The 15,332-nt window shown below is 39.0% G+C and overlaps 1 protein-coding gene across 11 annotated transcripts in view; it reads right to left on the bottom strand.

Moving 5' to 3' along the window:
• The window catches only part of LOC136711465 (poly(rC)-binding protein 3), a 62,169-nt gene that overhangs the window by 41,476 nt on the left and 5,361 nt on the right, over positions 1-15,332 (bottom strand). The window contains exon 1 of one of the 11 annotated variants that reach the window (XM_066687755.1): positions 8,789-8,853. The exons of 9 other annotated variants lie outside the window; for them this stretch is intronic. The gene's annotated coding sequence lies outside the window, so the exon portion shown is untranslated. Of the gene's footprint in view, positions 1-6,503; positions 6,826-8,788; positions 8,854-15,332 lie in introns of those variants that run through there. One more of the 11 variants, XM_066687754.1, reaches the window with a different exon arrangement.

The raw sequence follows: 15,332 nt of genomic DNA, 5'->3' as shown, positions 1-15,332 counted from the left end.
CTAGTGTGTGCATTCTTGGCTGGAGGTAGCAAGGTGCACAGGAGGGCGAGAAGAAGGCGAAGAAGGGCAGGAGAAAGAAGGGCAGGAGAAAGAAGGGCAGGAGAAAGAAGGGCAGGAGAAAGAAGGGCAGGAGAAAGAAGGGCAGGAGAAAGAAGGGCAGAGTTGAAAGTTGATGGATTCACTGGCTTGAGACCCTTTTTCTGGACCTGGACCATTCTCCCTCTTGAACCCCAGACTGACAACCTCCCGCTGGTAACAAGCTTTGATTACGGACTTTGATTAGGAACCTGCCTTACCCTGTTATACTTCTGTCTGCCCGGTGTTGGGCTCCGCCGACCCGGGCATTTACTGTTCTTATTGTTTGTTAGTTAGGGACTGTTTAAGTTTAGTTATGGCTCGAACAGAGCTAGGTTTTGTTTTGTTTGTTTTGACACTGTGCCTGCCATTGAGGGAAGCAATAAAACAACAGTGAGCCTGTTTTGTACTCTCTGCCTGCCTCCCTACTGTGTGTTTAAAGACCAGACCCAGCCTACATACAAGCCCTTTTTGTGACAGGCCCCCCAACCTGCTACAATATGAAGGTTGAAACACAATAATTAACTGAAACAGAAACAGCTGTGTAGGAGGAATAAAATTGGGAGAGGAACAGTTAAACTCAGCTAACAAGGTGAGGTTGGTGAAGACAGTTTACTGTCAAAAGTCATACACCATGGCAAGACTGAGCACAGCAACACAACACAAGGTAGTTATACTGCATCAGCAAGGTCTCGCCCAGGCAGACATTTCAAGGCTGACAGGGGTTTCCAGATGTGCTGTCCAAGCTCTTTTGAAGAAGCACAAAGAAACGGGCAACGTTGAGGACCATAGACACAGTGGTCGGCCAAGGAAACTTACTGCAGCAGATGAAAGACACATCATGCTTATTTCCCTTTGCAATCAGAAGATGTCCAGCAGTGCCATCAGCTCAGAATTGGCAGAAAAAAGAGGGACCCTGGTTCACCCATCTACTGTCCGGAGAAGTCTAGTCAGAAGTGGCCTTCATGGAAGACTTGTGTCCAAAAAGCCATACCTCCAACATGGCAACAAGACCAAGTGACTCAACTATGCATGAAAACACAGGAACTGGGGTGCAGAAAAATGGCAGCAGGTGCTCTGGACTGAGGAGTCAAAATGTGAAATATTTGGCTATAGCAGAAGGCAGTTTGTTCACCGAAGGGCTGGAGAGCAGTACACGAATGAGTGTCTGCAGGCAACAGTGAAGCACGGTGGATGTTCCTTGCAAGTTTGGGGCTGCATTTCTGCAAATGGAGTTGGGGATTTGGTCAGAATGAATGGTCTCCTCAATGCTGGGAAGTACAGGCAGATACTTATCCATCATGCAATACCATCAGGGAGGCATCTGATTGGCCCCAAATTTATTCTGCAGCATGACAACGACCCAAACATACAGCGTCAGTCATTAAGAACTATCTTCAGCGTAAAGAAGAACAAGGAGTCCTGGAAGTGATGGTATGGCCCTCACAGAGCCCTGATCTCAACATCTCAACATCATCGAGTCTGTCTGGGATTACATGAAGAGAGAGACACAACTGAGGCTGCCTAAATCCACAGAAGAACTGTGGTTAGTTCTCCAAGATGTTTGGACCAACCTACCTGCCGAGTTCCTTCAAAAACTGTGTGCAAGTGTACCAAGAAGATTTTTCTTCTGTTCACTCACTTTTCATTTTGTTAATGGTAAATATAATCTATTAACATGTCTATTTTTGAAAGCATTCTTTCTTTACAGCATTTTTTACACCTGAACTAAATGGGAAAAAAATAAATAAATAAATAACAAAACATACTGAACTCATAAGCAACTCACCTATAGTTACCTACAGGTATTTTCACAGTCATGTACATTTATACCTAATCACCTCTAAATGTGATGCTTTTCATCTGATACATTGCTGTAAATGTGAACTCCCATTTTCTTGATTATTTTATTAAAATGGTGGCAGTGCGTTTTCATTTTCTCTGATAATATGAATGACAAACTCAGTTTTCTCCAGTGGACACACCTGAATAAAAGTGCAACCTCGTCATAACTGTCTTTGGCTTTTAAAATGCCAATGCAAATATTGAGAACTCACTCTTTTCTATCCAGCTATGATGTTTTGAATTGGACAACCACAAAGCAACTGTTTCTTATGATAAAAACACAATTTCCAATAGCATAAGAGTGTAATCTGTCACAACAGTGTTTTTCTGGTGATTATATTAATTGTATCTTAATAAATGAAGCAGAATCACTGAAAAAAAAAAACACGAACAATAATATATTCCCTACAAATTAAAAATAACATCTTATATAACTGCAGTAATGTATGTGTGTTGTGCCTCCTATACTATAACTTTTTTATATACCCAGGATTTTATTCAATCTCTCTAAGTCAATAACTAAGTAGAGCATTGTTCGCCCTATCTTATTTTACTCTGATACAATCTGTATGTATGGTCATTGCTGGAGCTATTCACATTTCACTACCCATCTCTGTATTTACAGTCCCATGATGCCTTTTTGCCTGTGAGCCATCCATTTGTTTATCTGTATTGTCCTTATATGCCAATGCTTACACAGAAACTCTGTACTCAAATTGAATTGCCTAACCATGTATTTGCTAAGCACAGATGTGTTTTTACATTCTTCTTCTACTCTTTATTATTATTATTATTATTATTATTATTATTATTAATATTAATATTAATATTATACACTCACCTAAAGGATTATTAGGAACACCTGTTCAATTTCTCATTAATGCAATTATCTAACCAACCAATCACATGGCAGTTGCTTCAATGCATTTAGGGGTGTGGTCCTGGTCATGACAATCTCCTGAACTCCAAACTGAATGTCTGAATGGGAAAGAAAGGTGATTTAAGCAATTTTGAGCGTGGCATGGTTGTTGGTGCCAGACGGGCCGGTCTGAGTATTTCACAATCTGCTCAGTTACTGGGATTTTCACGCACAACCATTTCTAGGGTTTACAAAGAATGGTGTGAAAAGGGAAAAACATCCAGTATGCAGCAGTCCTGTGGGCGAAAATGCCTTGTTAATGCTAGAGGTCAGAGGAGAATGGGCCGACTGATTCAAGCTGATAGAAGAGCAACTTTGACTGAAATAACCACTCGTTACAACCGAGGTATGCAGCAAAGCATTTGTGAAGCCACAACATGTACAACCTTGAGGTGGATGGGCTACAACAGCAGAAGACCCCACCGGGTACCACTCATCTCCACTGCAAATAGGAAAAAGAGGCTACAATTTGCACAAGCTCACCAAAATTGGACAGTTGAAGACTGGAAAAATGTTGCCTGGTCTGATGAGTCTCGATTTCTGTTGAGACATTCAGATGGTAGAGTCAGAATTTGGCATAAAACAGAATGAGAACATGGATCCATCATGCCTTGTTACCACTGTGCAGGCTGGTGGTGGTGGTGTAATGGTGTGGGGGATGTTTTCTTGGCACACTTTAGGCCCCTTAGTGCCAATTGGGCATCGTTTAAATGCCACGGCCTACCTGAGCATTGTTTCTGACCATGTCCATCCCTTTATGACCACCATGTACCCATCCTCTGATGGCTACTTCCAGCAGGATAATGCACCATGTCACAAAGGTCGAATCATTTCAAATGGTTTCTTGAACATGACAATGAGTTCACTGTACTAAACTGGCCCCCACAGTCACCAGATCTCAACCCAATAGAGCATCTTTGGGATGTGGTGGAACGGGAGCTTCGTGCCCTGGATGTGCATCCCACAAATCTCCATCAACTGCAAGATGCTATCCTATCAATATGGGCCAACATTTCTAAAGAATGCTTTCAGCACCTTGTTGAATCAATGCCACGTAGAATTAAGGCAGTTCTGAAGGCGAAAGGGGGTCAAACACAGTATTAGTATGGTGTTCCTAATAATCCTTTAGGTGAGTGTAGAAATGTAATTGTCTTGACAGCTTACGGCCAATAGTGTAATTTCCCAGTACCACTGCCAGTCCCCTGTGGGGAATCCATATATAGTTACATCACCGAACTGATCAATCTTTCTCCTAATCACCTCTTCATTACATACTGAGTGTTCGCTAGATGATATCTGAAGTGTAGCTGCCGATATGATACACTTTGAGGCCTCTAATACACCCGAATTGAATGTTTAATGGAAACTAAATCGTTACAGTTCCCTGATAGCTCTCCAGAGTGCGGCAAGACCAGTATAAAGTAGTCTGGACCAAGTTTATCCATCCGTGCTCCTATGTTGGCATAATTTGTATTTATAATATCTTAATAAAAGGATTTTTTTTTTTGTATATACAACCAGTCCACTGTCTCTTCATGAAAACCTAATCCATGGACTAATCTCTGGACTACTGAACAGTCACCCTAGCATTTCCTCTTCCATGGACAATGGCTGTGCTGGCCATCTTCACTGGAGCTGCTGTGACGTGTACAGTCATATGTGAACAGATCCTGAGGACCCTTTTGTTGCAATGTGCGTATTTGCAGAGCGCCGTCCCTACAAAGCCTGACAGCAGGCTCTAAAACTGTCAGCCCGAATAAGTCGTCTTTACCTAAATCTCAACCTAAATTAAAATCAAGCAGGGGGAGCAGGCTCACAATGCGCAGACACAAGGCAACGCTGCAAAATGACATAGAAATTATATGGCTCTTTCGTGTCGTCTACCCTGATGACTAGAAACTACGATGCACAGCAGAATAAAATGTAAATCTAAATACACCGTAGTCTTTTTCCAACGGCTGATTACATTACAATGTTGACTTCAAACATTAACATAAACTAGGCAATGGCAGGATCATAAACAGAGTAGGAGACAACAATGCCAATGTTAATTTTAGTCGCTGTTAAGACATCAACATAGGGAACATCATCCTTACACTGACTGTATTGTCTTTGCAATTTAGATGTATTTTATGTCTGACTTATAGATTTTGAAGGCAAAACAACTAACTTCAAAGCCGGGTTTATGGATTAAAAGCTACCACTAATGGCTGTGGATAAGTACACACTGTAGATGCAATGCTTCCCTCAAGTGTGGCACATACATAATCTGCCCTGAAATCTCCTAAACATAAATTATGATAATGATTTTAAAACACCCACATTTCAAATCGTACAGAAGTGAAGACATTTTATTTTTAAACATAAAATAAAAGCAAAGGTACATTCAGCATTCAACAAAATGTATTAATAGTTCGGATCATAAAATGAATGGAAAATCAACAAAGAGATGACACCATTTTTGTAATGATTGAGGATAACAAAGAAAATGTGAATTATAAAAAAATAATTGAGATTATTATTCCCATAATTATAATTATTATTATAATTTATAAAACCGTATGTTATATAGAATAATTTGGTGTATGGTCATTCATTTTACACAACATCCATTATCAAAGCTACCATTTACTAGCATTTTACTTGATTTATGGGGAGCTGTAAAAGCTGTCTGAATAACGGTGGCAATGGTGGTGGTAATAATAATTATAATTAGTAATTGTCTTATTATTATAATCACAGTGTATTCAGAATTATCGAATTCAGAAACGTTTAATTAAGCATTAACAAGGTCATTATCCACACTTCAGTTGAAACAGCATCCACGCATCTACAAAAACCGTGATACGCCATACTTCCTATCAATATAGTACTACGCAACATTATACAGACAAGTACTGAATTATACTCATATTGCACACAATATATATATATATATATATATATATATATATATGAAGACATAAAAGTGTACTTGTTTTCAATTGGTGCACTTATTTACTTTCTATTAATCTTTATTTTTATACAAAACCTTTACTATTTCAGCCCCAACCTCTCAGATTTTTCCCAACGGGAAAAATAAACATACTTCTACAAGTCTAGCATTGCTTCATTTTTATACCAGTACCTAATCATTAGACCAATATCTAATAAGGCATTTAAAAATGGTATACTACTTTGAATACAACCCCATTAATATCAGTCATTTACCAATAATTTTCATGAGTTAATTTAAGCATTTCTCAAAATGTTCAGATAACCTTGCATCGAGTAAGATCAAACTGATTTTAAAAAAGTGTATATTTTTTAACCAACTAGAAATTAGAGGATATGTTTACCGCAGTATAAGGCAGATGCAGTATTGCTCATGCACAAGCTTCCGAAACAGAAAAAAAATTAAAGTGCAATTTCCATAATGATGAACTGGTACTGTATGTGCTTCACCTACAAATACTGATCAAACTCTTCTAAAAGTCCTTCTTAACACACAAAAACAATGCCTCAATGCCACAAATTAATTATATCATACATTTATATATACGTATAAATTGGTTGTTAGATTTTTGAAATACAAACCTAAATACATAAATAAATAAACAATCAGCCCTAGCTAAACTGTCCAGAAAATCAGATATGTTTGATTTCAAAGGTCTTTTTTTTTTACCTTGCTGCAGCTTCGGACAGATGGTCACCACTTTCGACGTTTGCAAAAGAATTAAAAAAAAAAAATACTGAAGGAAAATGTTTTTTTTCTCTTCTTTCACTCAGCCCAGACAGAACCGCAAACCCTCATTGGCCTTGGGACACAGTCATGTGAGGAAGACATCAGAACACGTGACCTCGCAAAAAAAAACAAAAAAAAAACGAAATCCGTATTTTGTTGCGGTGGGATGCCTTAACACTGAGGCTTTTGTCATCTTTTAGATCGGCTCTTATTATTTAAAACACAAACAAAAAATAAAACAAGCCCATTGCACACACCGAGTTGCCCTAGGGGCCTGACAGACTGCACCCAGGAGTTCACAGCTCAGAGATCAGGCACAGCAGAGTACCCATTGGGTAACGTACTCAAAGGGCCATCACTTAATTGCGTCTCAAACAATTACACGTTTCAATTCCTACAGCTTCCACTATAACCACACACACCCCTGGAGTATTTGCCCATTTCTGCAGATGACTGTGGGCTTTCCAATCTCCCTTGGCCTCTGGATGAAATCTGTGCCCAAACGGTTCCTAATTTGGTCTCTTTTACTCACCTCTGATCTACCGTCTGCCCTTCTGACTGTCAGCTATGGAGGGAGACAACGAGACAACAGAGAAAGGATGCTCAGACACCCAGAGCTTTAGTCATGACCCTTGAAGAAAGCCTCCTGAATCTGCAGTGAACTGTCACCGCATTGCTGCACTGCCACCCCATTAATCTCAGAGATCCTGGGATTACCCGTGCTTAGCCAATGTCATGCAATGATTATTAATGCATGGAAACACATGTAGTGTGTGCTGGGAAACAAATGGTCAAAATGGGGATTAATTAAAGGCATTTCTTATTTGTGATCTCAAAGCCCATAATAAAGCTTTGGAGGAGGTACAGCCAACTGTGCCCTGCTGCTCATGAGCTCACCAGCTTTAGCCTAAGGATTCAATTTGGGGTTTTCAGCATTGTAAATACAGCACCCTAACCAACAAAAGTGTTCAAGTTACCTTGTGTTTAAGTGGACATGCTTTTAATGTTTGATACAAAGTAGCCTATTCTACCTCACTCCCAGCTGTACATAGGCTTAAGGGCTATCGCTCTCAGCATGCATCACCAGTTCAATTACAGTTAGATATGTGGACAGTTACAGCATGTGGACCAAAGAAAATACACTGTAGTCCTTTTCTTGTTTGGTTAATTGATACACATGTCATAAGGATTCCTCACTTCTCAATCGGAAAAACTGGTTCCAAAAGCAACCAATGTTTGTGTCAATGTTTTCCTGATATTTTCTAATAATCTATTATTGTATATGCTTTTTGTTTAATCCTTAATACTGTGATAATATGTATCAATACCAACAATACAACACAATATTCCTTACACGGCCATCAATATTTCACTGTAAGAAAATGGATGAAAACTATATAAAAAGAAAAAACAATAAATACCTTTTTCATTTTACTTTTAAGTGTACACTGCCATCATTACTATGTATATTGTGTTCTGTTTAAATAATCTGCAAGCTTTGTGAAGAATTTTATAATAGAAACATTCTTCATCAGAAGAATTTTGCTTCCTTAATATAATAAAATATATTTTATGCCTGACTGGGATTCATTTTAGAATACCTTTTTACTGTCTTTCAGTTCCCAAAACAAAACATAAAGCCACTAAACTGGACAACAGAAAGATCACTGGGGAAAAGAAAGAAAACACAAATAGAGCATTAAATCTATGCTAGATTGAATTACAAAAGTAATATTTGAAAAGCCACAAAAAAAAAAAACAGAAAACAACGTCAGGCGCAATCTGCTTTAAATTCAAACAAGCGTTTTGGACCACTTTCAACTGCACATCCCAGACTTGAACTTTGGGAGCCTCGCTCTTCCCAAAGGCAGTTGTGCACACATGACAAACACACGGCACCAGCTCTGGCGAGGACAGGATGCTTCGAAGACTATCCGAGGTGGGCTGTTGCCACATTTTAGAATCACAACGAAAACATGCAATTCAAAATGCCCAGAATTAAGAGACAATTAAAACCACGGGCCAGAAAACTATTATGCTGCCTGTATTCACTTGTCTCTTCCTGCTCTTAGAAGGCAGTCAGACAGCCCCAGTGTACAAGAGTTTTTGAACAACAACTGATTGTATCTTTGGCAGTCTTTTTTTTTATATGCCTCTTTTGTCCCCTCCATTAATGTTAGAAATCAACAGTGCCAGCAAGTAACTAGGAATGTCAGTCGCCTTACCAGCTAGAGGGAAGGTTCCTTAGATTGAGGTAGGATCACAAAAGATGGAACACCATGGGCACACTGAGGGCTAGTCTGGTCCAGCAGGTCCTATAAGTAAACTAAGCCATTGCCCCCAGCAAGGTGACTAGGATCCCCACTGCAGAAATTGATGGGGGGGGTGGGGTGAGACAAGGCTTTCTCTCATTTCATCAGCCTGCCATCCTAATTGGTCCAGAAGGGCGTGAAGGAGAGTCCAGCCTCTGATGATGAGACAGATAAGTGTTTTTGGGATGGGGGTGACACTGCACTGGTATGCTACAGGGCGGGGTTTAGGGGGTAAGGACTGTTATATAGTGTAAGAGCAGGACTGTGTTTACTGAAATGAAGCACTTCTTGAATCAATTAATTTAACTTTGTCTATCACCCTCAAAATGAAATTGAGCAGAAAGGGGCCCAGGGGGACATGGTTAATGAAATATTTTATGGGGAAACATAAAGCTGCCAACAGTTCGCACAATAAGCAAAGCAAGCTACTAGAGTTGCTTCTTAAATTGTATTGTGACCTCAAGCACTGCTGGGGCAGAAGGGATGTAACAGCATATCCACAAAAGGGTTACATCTGAACACATCTCTCTTATTCAGACTCCATCGTCATTATTAGTAAACTAGTGATTCTTACTTCCTGCAGGAGGTAGTTTGAGTATGTCAGCAGGAAATATTTTGGGGCAAAGTGTTGCCTAAAAAACAAGGTGTTAAATTCAATGGCTCTTAAATATGTTATGATTTTATTTGATGGCTCAGAAAAGGGGATAGTAATATTCAGCACCTTTGTGGTATCTGTGTTTCTTGTGGTTGTAACATATTTTCTTTTTTTTTATAATTTCCGAGTATAATATCATTGGCCTTGTCAGGTCCTGCAGTGGAAATGTACAAATAATAAATGTGGTCTCTTAATGTGGAATCTTAAGAAATGTAGTCCATATGTAGTCATAGGGTGGATCTCTGAGCTCAGCTGACCACTATCCCTGTGTTTAGGGTAAGAAAGCAGTACGCAGTTGACTTTGATGTCTGCAGCGCATCAGCAGCCCATGAGTTGTCAAGCACAGTGTAGCTTTGAGGCAGAGAACATTGTTTCAGAAAATAAAATACCTTTTCCAGGCTTCTCTGCTCTGTAAAAGCTTTTGCACCACACTTGTCCCTCATGGTCCCCTGCTAATGGAAAATTTTGCCTGACCCTCTTTTTTGGTCGCCATCAGAGCTTTCAATAATGGGCCTCCCTTGCAGCTAAAACCAATAATTAAAAACAGCAGTTCGAAACTTTGCTTTTAATCCAGCCATGCCATCTCAGCTGAGCACACTCTGTGTCCTTGCTTTTGTGCGAGCTAAAAAAAAAAAAAAAAAAAGAATGTATACACAGAAATAAGTGCGTAATTGTTGTGCATCATGCATGTATTGCAAGTAGTACACACTGCAGGGAGGGGGCAACAACACTTTATATATGTACCAATGAAAGCTGTTTGTATTCTCTTATATAAGGTATGCCAAATCCAGCCAACATGGCTTTGTCCATTTCATGTTCTGAGCAGGTTTCAGCTCCTAATGCCGGTTGCAGGGTCAGGCCTGAGGACATCTAAATGTATTCTTCTAACCAGGCCAGATGCACTGACATACATGGCTGTTTTAAAAATCAAAGAAAGCATATTGCTCGGTTATTAGTAGTTCCTTGTTTGATTGATTTGGTGAATTCCATCAAGAGAAGGCAATTTTCATGCTAAAAATAAAACTGGGAAGCTCTAGGGACAACAAGTTAGTAGTTTCTCTTAAGAAGAGATTGTATGCTGTATGGACCTTATCTAGTGATTTATAAGGAAGGGTGATCTATATAGTCAAGTATTACATGTTGTTTTCCCCTTTCATAATCCGATTTTTTTGTTCTATCCTCCTGCTTGATAATTAATCAAATGGTCTTTCTCTGTACTTTAATGTGGTTTATTCAGGTTATGTTCTATATTGCATGTTATGTTCTTTATTTCAGAATAATACCCATTCCTGTATGTCTGACAACATGCATGATCTTTCCATTTTGTTTATTGAAAGTTGTAACACATCACACATAGTCTAGTTTCTAGTTAAAAATAGTAATAGCTACAAATGTTCATAGCCAGGTGGATTTTCTTTGCAGTTAGCCCACAGCTATATTGTTCACTTTGGATGTTGAAATACAACTTGAAGATACAGTGAGGGAAAAAAGTATTTGATCCCCTGCTGATTTTGTACATTGCCCAGTGACAAAGAAATGATCAGTCTATAATTTTAATGGTAGGTGTATTTTAAAAGTGAGAGACAGAATAACAACAAAAAAATCCAGAAAAACGCATTTCAAAAAAGTTATAAATTGATTTGCATGTTAATGAGGGAAATAAGTATTTGACCCCTTCGACTTAGTACTTGGTGGCAAAACCCTCGTTGGCAATCACAGAGGTCAGACGTTTCTTGTAGTTGGCCACCAGGTTTGCACACATCTCAGGAGGGATTTTGTCCCACTCCTCTTTGCAGATCCTCTCCAAGTCATTAAGGTTTCGAAGCTGATGTTTGGCAACTCGAACCTTCAGCTCCCTCCACAGATTTTCGATGGGATTAAGGTCTGGAGACTGGCTAGGCCACTCCAGGACCTTAATGTGCTTCTTCTTGAGCCACTCCTTTGTTGCCTTGGCTGTGTGTTTTGGGTCATTGTCATGCTGGAATACCCATCCACGACGCATTTTCAATGCCCTGGCTGAGGGAAGGAGGTTCTCACCCAAGATTTGACGGTACATGGCCCCATCCATCGTCCCTTTGATATGGTGCAGTTGTCCTGTCCCCTTAGCAGAAAAACACCCCCAAAGCATAATGTTTCCACCTCCATGTTTGATGGTGGGGATGGTGTTCTTGGGGTCATTCCTCCTCCTCCAAACACGGCGAGTTGAGTTGATGCCAAAGAGCTCGATTTTGGTCTCATCTGACCACAACACTTTCACCCAGTTCTCCTCTGAATCATTCAGATGTTCATTGGCAAACTTCAGACGGGCCTGTACATGTGCTTTCTTGAGCAGGGGGACCTTGCGGGCGCTGCAGGATTTCAGTCCTTCACGGCGTAGTGTGTTACCAATTGTTTTCTTGGTGACTATGGTCACAGCTGCCTTGAGATCATTAACAAGATCCTCCTGTGTAGTTCTGGGCTGATTCCTCACCGTTCTCATGATCATTGAAACTCCACGAGGTGAGATCTTGCATGGAGCCCCAGACCGAGGGAGACTGACAGTTATTTTGTGTTTCTTCCATTTGCGAATAATCGCACCAACTGTTGTCACCTTCTCACCAAGCTGCTTGGCGATGGTCTTGTAGCCCATTCCAGCCTTGTGTAGGTCTACAATCTTGTCCCTGACATCCTTGGACAGCTCTTTGGTCTTGGCCATGGTGGAGAGTTTGGAATCTGATTGATTGATTGCTTCTCTGGACAGGTGTCTTTTATACAGGTAACGAGCTGAGATTAGGAGCACTCCCTTTAAGAGAGTGCTCCTAATCTCAGCTCGTTACCTGTATAAAAGACACCTGGGAGCCAGAAATCTTGCTGATTGATAGGGGATCAAATACTTATTTCCCTCATTAACATGCAAATCAATTTATAACTTTTTTGAAATGCGTTTTTCTGGATTTTTTTGTTGTTATTCTGTCTCTCACTGTTAAAATACACCTACCATTAAAATTATAGACTGATAATTTCTTTGTCAGTGGGCAAACGTACAAAACCAGCAGGGGATCAAATACTTTTTTCCCTCACTGTAACTTAATTATATTGTGATTTGTATAGTATAGACAAACAAATTGCAGCAGTGGCATTCTGTTGCAGCAATAATACTGTGTGAAAAACAGAGGCAAACAAAAATGGATGGCTTTCATCTTACTGATTTTGAATGAATCCTAATATAATTTGCCACAGCTGTCTTTTTAATCTAATGTAAAAAGGGTGTGGGGAAACTTTGCAAATCACAAAGCATATAGTGATGCAGGACTAATGGAAGAGAGCATTAGTTTGAGGGACGAAAAAAAGAAAGAAAATTCCAAAACACAATAACCACTTGGACGGCAACTATCACAGGCTCAGAAACAAACAAAATAAGGGTGCATGTGTGACAATGTTTTCGGTGTGTATTCCTTGAGATCTCGTTCCTCACGTGTATGGAGCTACATGAAAATATTAAAATGGATTTATTTTTCCATTGTTACATGAAAAATGGAGCTGTGTTCGGGGCTGTCATAAGGAGTTCCTGCATGTCCTTGTCTTAAGTGAACCTATTTATATTCTTTTGGCTGAAATTATCCCGGATGATGCAGAGAAAATGATGTGTGCTCAGCATTCTGGAAGTGCTTCCTTTAAGTGAGGCTAACTTCAACTGAACTCTGAAGCTGCATATAACATTTTACACTTATTTTTTGTTCTTTTTATGCATTTTGTCTACCTCAGAAATTGTTCGCAAGTCATAATATTACACAGGGTTACAGTGATCAAAGTTAAATAACCAGCTCACATCCTCTTATCCTATTATTAATATGTGGCAACAGCCCACCTCGGATGGTCTTTTCATATGCGTCTGTCTTTTCAAATCCTGCCCAAGACAAGTCTTCTGTACAAACCAGGGGTCTTAATTATTAAATTAATGCTCTCACTGTTGAACAGATTTTTTTTTTTTTTTTACTAAGACCAGTGTGGAGATCCTTGATCTATTGTTATCTTGAGGAATCACACCTTTCTTACATTCCTCCTTGAAAGAACTCAATTAACAAAGTTTAAATAGATGGTATTTAAACGTATAAATAGATGGTAATATGCATATTAAATGTCAACCATGCCATTTTGAATTGACCTATCATACTTAGGTCCTGTAGCCATTTCAAAGAATAAATTATCACAGTGTAAGGTTGATCACATCACAGCTAGAATGGTTAATCAATTTAACGGACAAGTTTTTAACCACTTCTGATGTGCAAAATATACTTTTATTCTCCATCTTGAATCCTTGAAATGTAAAAAACAAAAATGTGCTGCCAGATACAACAATTTGTTCTTTCAACTCTTGCTTTTAATTCTGTAATCAATCATTCAATGCATCTCTTTGTCATGAAACAATTTTGCTTTTTCCAAATGGTGCATCTGTGCAGATTAACAGTGTATTCTCTCTCTTTTGCAGCAAAGCCATCATTTAAATTTAATTTAATTTGCAATATAGAAATAACAAATGAAGTAATTCCCTTGATTGTAAAATGTGACCAAATAGTGCATTTCAATACTTCAAAACTCAATAGCACTCTAGAGAAATATAAATATAGCAAATATAAATGCAAATATGTCAGAAAATATAGTGCAGTGAATGTTCAAAGCAGCCCAATATTTTTTAATTTCATTGACCACATTACTTTGAAACATTAACCTGACCATTACCACTCAATACTATTGCTTCCCATTGTACATCCCCACATCTGGCAGGATTGTTGGTTATTTATTTTCTTATATTTAAAGAATCAAGACAAAACATGTGTTTGATGCTAAAGGAAATTTGTGTAAAGGTACTTTTCCTACTGCTCATTATTAAGATTAAGTCAGTCCTTTCTACTATATTGGAGGTTCTGCGCCACTTTGACCTAGCAGATCTTTCTGGTCACTACTTGAATGATCATTAGATGAATAAAAATGAGATAACTGACCTTGTAGAATTATAGTAACACTAAGGTGAGTAAAAATCAGAAAAGGAGAGCAAATTAAAACCTTCACACTAGTACCGCTTTCCCCCTTGTGCTACATTTGAATTTGAGGGTCCGGACAGTGTTTTTTTTTTTTTTAGACCAAATTTATTTTCAGCAGTGAAAATAATATTTCCATTCCTTGTGATTTCCTGATTAAAAGAGAGAGAGATAAGTGTGATTCCCTCCTTGTAAGAGGGTCGGGGCTGTATATCCATTAGCAAATCTGACTTACTCCCACTGCATCTCACTTCTAACCTTCAGATCTACACTTAGGAAGGATTAGTGATGTAATCTGGGGGCAAAGGTCTTAAAAATAGAAATAGTTCGCTAAAAAGACTAGTATGGTCTGACCCACATTCAAAGGACTGCCTACCCATTTTATTCCAGTTTTGAACTACCCATTAAACAGCTGAGAAAGCTGTCATTATTGAAATATGAATAAAATCCAATCAATACAAACAGAACTGACATAACAATCAGCTTCACCATTTTAAGCAAAGCGACTGATATCTGAATTTCACCAGCAGAAGGGAAGTTTTCTCCTTGCACTGTATAGTTAGGGATCGCCCAAACGCAATTTAAAACACGGACACGTCAATCATATGCAGCCCCAATTACATCAAATGAAAACTAATTAAATCATTGCACTGTTTTACATAAATTTTACAAGCAGGCTACACACAAGATGCTGGTGCTGTGCAAAAGTCTCTTTGAATCAGTACACCATAATGTATATGACAAATACTACCTCAGAGGGAAGCCGGTTTAGACTTCAAGGCCA

This window comes from Amia ocellicauda, chromosome 16 (genome assembly GCF_036373705.1).
Source record: "Amia ocellicauda isolate fAmiCal2 chromosome 16, fAmiCal2.hap1, whole genome shotgun sequence".
Lineage (NCBI taxonomy): Eukaryota > Metazoa > Chordata > Actinopteri > Amiiformes > Amiidae > Amia > Amia ocellicauda.
Note: the sequence above shows the minus strand (reverse complement) of the source record. Positions and strands in the feature narration are given on the sequence as shown.